Source organism: Peromyscus maniculatus, chromosome 5, assembly GCF_049852395.1.
Source record: "Peromyscus maniculatus bairdii isolate BWxNUB_F1_BW_parent chromosome 5, HU_Pman_BW_mat_3.1, whole genome shotgun sequence".
In the NCBI taxonomy this organism is placed as follows: Eukaryota; Metazoa; Chordata; class Mammalia; order Rodentia; family Cricetidae; genus Peromyscus; species Peromyscus maniculatus.
In genome coordinates, this window is record NC_134856.1 from 109295244 (window position 1) to 109302981 (window position 7738).

The window sequence follows — 7738 nt, forward strand, 5'->3', positions numbered from 1 at the left end:
TGGGTTGGTTTTAGCTCTTCTGTTAATGCTTTCTGGCAACAGCTTCAATGCAGGGCCTAGAGTTGTATCTCTGGAGTGATTATTAATCCAGTTATGTTAAGAATGAAGATTTCCTGTAATGGATATCTGACTATAATGACATGGAAGTTTGTTTTCTGATTTTATCTATTTCAGGATCTAGAAGTTTCCTGTATGTTTGTATTTTCCTTTTCTTCCTCCAATTGGGGAAATGTTTTGCTACATTTTAATTGAACAAATTCACCATACCTTCCATTTTTATTTCAGATCCCTTTTCTGGCCTACGGACTCTTGTTTATCTTGTGGGTCACTTTCAGGAGTAGTCATGCTTATATAATCTACTTTTCCATGTATATAAACATACTTTTTTCTTGAACTAATTCTTCATCCTTGACATTCTTTCTGGGTGATTTTGTCCACTGTTTGTACTTTCCATAACACTGGCAAGACCATACATTGTGGAGGTTTAGTCACATATTTGTGTCAATAGGAAAGAAATAAAAAGAAAAAACACATACATACAGATGATAAATGGATAGAAACAGAATGAAAGAGAGATGTACATAGAGAGACAGAGAAAGATACACACACACACACACACACACACACACGAGAGAGAGAGAGAGAGAGAGAGAAACAGAGAGAGAGAGAGAGAGAGAGAGACAGAGAGACAGAGAGACAGAGACAGAGAGAGAGAGAAACAGAGAGAGAGAGAGACAGAGAGACAGAGAGACAGAGACAGAGAGAGAAAGGGAAGAGGAGAGAGAGAGAAAGAGTTGAGAATCCCCTTAGAGGAAAACACAGTGAAATCTTGTACCAGGTTCCGTCTCTTAAATCTCCCACCACCCTAATGCTGATAAAAGCTTCAACTTCAAGCCTGAGCTCTTGGGGATGGTATAGTTCTATACTGTAACATGACAAATTGTAGACTTTAAAAAGTTTGGACTTCACCTTCCCTGCTTTTCTTCATTTCTGAATTGCCCCTCTTTCTTCCTTTCTCTACCTCCTTCATGATGCCCACTCTTTCTCCCTCTCTGTTCCCCTACCTCCACACCCCAGACTCCAATTAAGGACACCAAAAGAACCCCACAGCCTTCAGCCTGTTATCTGGGCCTAGCAGCAGCTGAGCAAAGAGCGGAAATAGAAGATAAGGTGACTCACCAGCTCCAGCCCTTCTGGCCAGGTGAATTGCCAGAGGCTATTCACTGTTGTTCCTCAGTGTCTCTCAAAATTATTCTTGATGAATACTGTTCTGAACACTTCACCTGCATAGATGAACCCAGGTGTCTATGTCAGAGATCAGAGTAAATTTGTTCCTTAAATGAGATTCTATACCCACACTGAATTCACTGAGAAATTTACTCAGAAATCCATGGAGGCTACTGTATTGTGCTAAAGAAATGTCAAACAGTCAGTATGTAGGAAAGTCCAGGAACAATGAAAGAATCAGAAAAACAAAACCTGGTGGATGAATCTGTAAACAAAAACAGGTTTATATCTAAGACTCCAAGTAGGAAGAAGCTGAGAATGGTGTTGAAGATATTGGTTTATATCAGGAGACAGAGCAGGACATCTGGGCATGGTTACACCAGGAAAAGAACCAAGTCAAACTCCAAGTTCAAGCTGGTACGCAGCCTGACAGTATGTATAACACTGTTATACAACTCCGTATCACCCTTCCTTCTGACAGGGAGGAGGAAATTCCACAAGGATGTCTTTGAAATGGAAGGCAAGGTCAAAAGCAAAGAAAAGTTCTCAAGGGAATTGTTGTCTAGAGACTCCTGCCAAGAATATACAAACTCCACTGGAATAGACCTATTTGAATTTAGCTAATCTGAAAAAGAGCCCAAGAGATAGAATGATCCTGCGAAAATTAGAGTAGGAGATTCTGCAGCTTATTAATGGCAACAGTAACCTGTTCAAGAAGTTCCCACAGACAATTTCATATCACCAATGCTATTACAACAGGGAGCTACTTATTTAGAGATGGCCAACAATGTTGACCAAACTGGGAAAGAAAATCATCAATGCAAGAATCCTTGAACATTGGTTCTCAGGATTCATAAAAGATGAGAATAGAGAATTCATTTTTATGATTATAATTCTCTCATATAATACATCCTGACTCCAGCCTCCCTTCCCTCCTCTCCTCCCATCCCCTACAACCCACTTCCCCTCTCCCACATATCCACTTCTCTGCTTGCCTTCAGAAAACAGCAGGCCTTCCAGGGATATCAACTGAACTTGGCATAACAGGATGCCATAAGACTAGGCACAAACCCTCATATCAAGGCTTGACAAGGCAACCTAGTAGGAGAGAAAGGGTCCCAACAAAAGGCAAAAGAGTCAGAGATACCTCTGTTTCCATTGTTAGGAATCCCACAAACATCCCAAGCTAAACAACCATAGCATGCATGCAGAGGACCCAGCACAGATCCATGCAGGCTCTGTGATAGCCACTTCAGTCTCTGTGAGCCCCTGTGAGCCCTGTCTAGTAGATTCTGTGGGTCATGTTCTCCTGGTGTCCTTGACCCCTCTGGCTCCCACAATCTTTCTTCCCCCCTCCTCTGCAAGACTCCCCAAGTTCTGCCTAGTGTTTGACTATGGATCTCTGCATCAATAGAGATTCTTTTCAAGAGAGATGAGGACAGTATGGATGGATATCATACACTGATCAGAGTTCCACTGCAGAATAAAATCAATGGAAGACAGAGAGGATATCAAAGAGTCTGAGAGAGAATTTTTACCCAAGAGACTGACTAGAGTAGTTATCCAAATGACATATGGGGAAATAGAAAGTCTGAGCCACACCTCAAGCAACTGCCAGAGTAGCATAGATGGTGAACTCAAATCCCTGGAGCCATGGCCTCAGAGCAGCGCAGGCTCAGAAGGTTCAGTCCAGATGATGTGATCCTATCACCCAATCAAGAAACTCCAGTGGAATTTCCATCCTCATCAGAGCCAACAGCAGTGGTAGCAGCCAGGTACGGTACTAGGTGGCCCAAACATGAGTAACCAGGTCATCTCACACCAGTCTTTTGGGCCTTCTCCCTTGTACTGCCCAGCTGTAACAACAGTAGAGCAACAACTTCCTGCTCTGACCCCCTCTCCTCATCAACTGTCACCCTTGAATAATCCCATGATTTCACAGCAGGCAAATGACCTCAACATCCCCTTCAGACAAATGGCATTCAACTGAGGCAGCTGATTCATTCTCATCTCTCTTCCAGCCCCAAATATTCCCCCAGCATCCTCAGCAACTTAGCTCCACCATGACTTCTATAAGCCAGCTGTTCCCTACTTCCAACCACTGCACCTCTCTCCTTGTACCACCTACTCACAACGAATCCTGTCACTTCAAGGCTACCTGCAGGCCCCTCCACAGTTCCAGTTATTTTTTAATATCCTTGGACAGTATCAAGCTAGCAATATCCACTTCTCTCTCTCCCCCCTCACACAGGCATGCACACATATACACACCTGGTGGCCTATAGCCCCCAGCATGGTCAACAGCTGCCTCTCTCAATAGCCTATTTTATAGCTCATGACTCCTAGCCAGCAGCACACAAGTTACGTGCTTGGGGTCCAGCAGCCTCAGAACCAGGATCTCCTCAACAAACAGAGAAGTGGCATGGGAGGCCATATGCAAGGCCCTGAATTCAGTTCACTCTGCTGCCTTCTTACCAAGCTCTACTATGCAGTGACTCACAAAACATTGTCCAGCCACCTTTCCAACAGCCCATGCTGATCCCTCACATCAGCCTGTGGAAGGAGGCCTCTCAGCAGGGCCTGTACCCATGTTCAGTATGATCCTGCTAGCACAGCAGACTTGTCTATGTCCTTCTATAGGGTTTGTGCAGCCTCCTGGCTCTAATCAGTATCAGATACCTCAGCCTCCCTCTCTCTGAAGCTCACCACAGATAGCAGAGCAGTGCACAGGAACGCCACCTTCTGGACCAAGTGCATTAATCATGCAATTGAATGTGCCTAAAGAACAACAGCACACACACACACACACACACACACACACACACACACACACACACACACATCCACCCATGGTCCAGTGGAGTCACTGCAGACATTACAGTGTAGACCAGCAGGGTCAGAAGCCTGGAGACTTGTACAATCCTGACAGTAACCTCAGGCCAACACACACCGGTGCAACAGCCCTGTCATATCTCTTAGTCTCGAGCACCCTCTCCTGTCACCATGCTGCCTGCACTGGACTCAATCTCCTGCCTGTCCTCATATAGTCCCACAAGTCTGGGGGTCCTTCACAGGATGGTGGGCACCATTCCCTCTAATGGGCAGTCATCACAACACAGTCTGTCCATTTGCTCTATGGCCAGTCAATTCACAGTGTGTCAGGGACAGAATAGAATGAAGCAAAAAAAAAAAAAAAAAAAAAAAAAAAACGGAGCAAGAGACAAGCACTCCACCGACTGAGAGACAGCAAGTGCTCTGCTGGGAATGGTGCTGGAAGTGACAGATGTCCCTGAAGGTATCAGCTACACAGAAGCAGACAATTCTGCATGAAGCTGGCACCAAGATCCAGTGGTTTGTAACAGACAAACATGCACATTATGTAGTTTACAGGTGTTTGCTGAGTATATTCACTGTAAATTTTATATAAGCCATTATTGATTGTTTGGGGAGTTACTTGGGGGATGGTTTTATTTTTAACTTTAAAAAATACTTGTAAAAATTGACAGAGAATAGACCTCTCTTATACGAAGTCCTTAAGGAGAACAAGTGACTTATAACTCATCATTGCCAAACAATAGAAATTCTGGTTGTGGGACAGTATATATTTAAAGTGTTTCAATCAGCTCATTTTTGTGATTTCCCTAGAATTACTCATTTTTGTTAAGTTCTGGTAAAAAGTCAATGTCATTTAGGAAAATCAAGTCCATGTTCAATTGGTCATAAAATTCATTCTTTTTATCCCCTCTTCTCTTGGGTTATCCCTCATTAACTTTTCCATCTAGTCTTGTGTTTAAAGCTTTTTTGTCACTTTCATCTGCCAGACCCCCACACTGAACCATGGCCCACTTATGCCTCTATTGGTCCTATACTCTATAAACACTTCATCATTAAAATGCCCTTATTACATTTCTTTTCAAGTCTTAGCATTGTACATCAACTCAGTTCTGGGACCCTTCTCTTAAAATTCAACCAAATCTCCTGAAAAATAGACATTTGAAAACCGCTGTTTTGGGTCTGTATCACTCTCACGATGAGTAATTCTCTATTTTATTAGGTATATCCATTTCCAGAATCGGACTCTTTCTGTTTTAATGGCACTGTTGTTATTCTTGCTGCAGAGAGACCATACCTTCAAATGCCATCTTATATTGAAACCCAGAGTGTTAAGTACACTCACTCACTCTCATTAAAGAAGGGTTGTTTCAAAATGTCTTTTAAGTATTCTTTCCAGTTATTTTTTCTTGAATCTATATACTACCTGTAGCCACAATAAATCTGTCTGAAAATTTTGATTTCAATTATAGGCCACTTTGAGGCCTTTTACTGTCACACTGGAACTGGAGAGATTTCCCAGAAGTCTAAAATTCCTTCTTACTATAAACTTATATAACACTGAAAATTTCACAGAATTGAATTGTCATTTATTTCCAATACCCTCCAATAAATTGCCATCACCTGTGTTGGAAACAGGCATGGATCAATGGGAAGAATGTTAAGAGAGAACACTGTAAGATGCTTTTGACAACCAATGACTGAGATATAAACTATTTGTGGGTCTCATGACAATCTCTGGCCTTTTGAATGAAAAGAAAGATAAAATATATCAGAGTAGTTAACACTTTGCCTACATCCAAGAGGTAATGAAGATGTTGCTAGCTTAGCATGGAGCACAACCTTCTCTACTGTTCTAAAATATGGAACCATAGCAAGGTTTAGATTAAATACTCCCCAGGCTATGTATGAGAGCCCAGAATGGTTTGGCTGAAACACTGGTGCTATGCACATCAGGGATTTTTCTCATGTGGTAGAAATTTAACTTGAATTCTTAAAAAGAAAAAGATCTAGACTTGTTTTGCTTTAGAGCTGTAAAATTCCCATGGATGAAAGAAGAGATTTTTTTCTAATGATGAAACCTCTAGGAAAGCAAGGAACAAAAGAGGCATGAAAGGAGAACACGGGATACCACGGGTTATGTGAGTCAAAGAGTAAGGTAGCTTGGAGTTCTCGTGAAGTTGGATATCTTGACAGCACATTATCTTTCATACCCTGTATTTTACTGATTTTTTCCTTTATTCTTTTATTCCCTTGTTCTATTTTATTCCATAATTCTATTTTCTTGGTTCCATTTCAGTCTTTTTTTTTTCTATCAAGATGCCAGCTGGATCATCATTTAGTTTCTAAACCTCCTTGATAATCTAATATTTACTGGAAAGTACCTGGCAGTCTTTCCTTTCAGGAGACCCACAGTGAGATAAGCCTATATCCTAATTAGTCATAATCAGTTGATAAACTGAGTCTCCATTGTCCTAAGAGTCAAGATGAAGTAAATGAAATTTAAGTGTTTTAACATTATATTGAAGTCTTCTTAGGATTAGTGGTTTCCTAAGGAATGTCTGTGTGACTGACTCTAAGATGATTGTTCCTAGACAAAATTACTTTGGGGAGTCAAAAGAAGAGAATAATAGCATCTGTTTTCTCTGGTGCCATGTGTTAATTATTTCTTATTGCTGTAGTACGTATTTGTATGAATAGGAAAGAAGAATTGGTAGAGACCACAGGGTGGAGTCAGCAGTGATCTTTCACTGTTGTGACTCCACTAATACAGTGATCTTGATGTATTTCCCTGTCAGTTTCTGGAAATCATACTTACAGCCACTCTTCTTCAGTAGAGTGGCATCTGGACAAATGAGAAAGGGTGTATGATACAAATGGCAGAGATTTAGAGCAGATAGGAAAATATAGCCAGGAATGTCTTCTGCCGAAGTGCTCTAGCTGGTTTTAAGAAAATGCTAGTGAGCCTCAAGGACCCCAAGAGAGGTATCTTCAATTTAAGTAATTCACCTTGTGGCAACTTCAGCAGTAAGTCTTTGAAAGAACCCTGCAAGTTGCCCATAGAGGAAGTGTTCCCTTTTTCTTGGTCCTCTTTCCAAAGGAATAGATATCAAGAAGCAGGAAAAGATAAGTTGTAGGAAATGTCCATCTCAGCCTTTCTTATTGTATGACTTGGACCACAAGAAAGTGAAGTGGATGCATTATATAATTTCAGCATGTGATGGGGTTGAAATCACTTTAAAGGAGACTTGTTAAACACAGAATAAAAAGATCTTATAGGATATGTCTATGATGAAGCTGAGGAGATGAGCATCAATAATTAGTCTTGTAAACTTTAAAAAAACAAGGATACAAAGTTGCATGTTTAGGGAAGAGTTGGGAGTAAATGTGATTAAAACAATTGGTGCAAAATTCTCAAATAACTAAGAAAATTGTTGAGTGTCTCAAAGTATCCCATTATTTCCAAGTTCTAAGTAGCATGGCTTTGGCTATATTTTTCTTATTGATGCCACTCTTTTATTCTAACAACTTGATCCATACTCACTGTGATCCTAAAGTAAGTGGTAATTCATCTTATTTGTCTCTCAAACATTTCTTTGTGCTAGGGTGTTCTCAGTGCTACTGATACATTTAGTGCTAAATGAACCAAAGATACTGACACGTATTTTCACACTTTGGC

At 41.0% G+C, this 7738-nt stretch overlaps 2 pseudogenes; both read left to right on the forward strand.

The window, feature by feature from the left end:
• The first annotated feature begins 1455 nt into the window (after positions 1–1455).
• LOC143266736 (R3H domain-containing protein 2 pseudogene) lies at positions 1456–2061 on the forward strand (annotated as a pseudogene).
• Positions 2062–2670: 609 nt separating this feature from the next.
• Positions 2671–4557, forward strand: LOC102915107 (R3H domain-containing protein 2 pseudogene; annotated as a pseudogene).
• The last annotated feature ends 3181 nt before the right edge of the window (positions 4558–7738 follow it).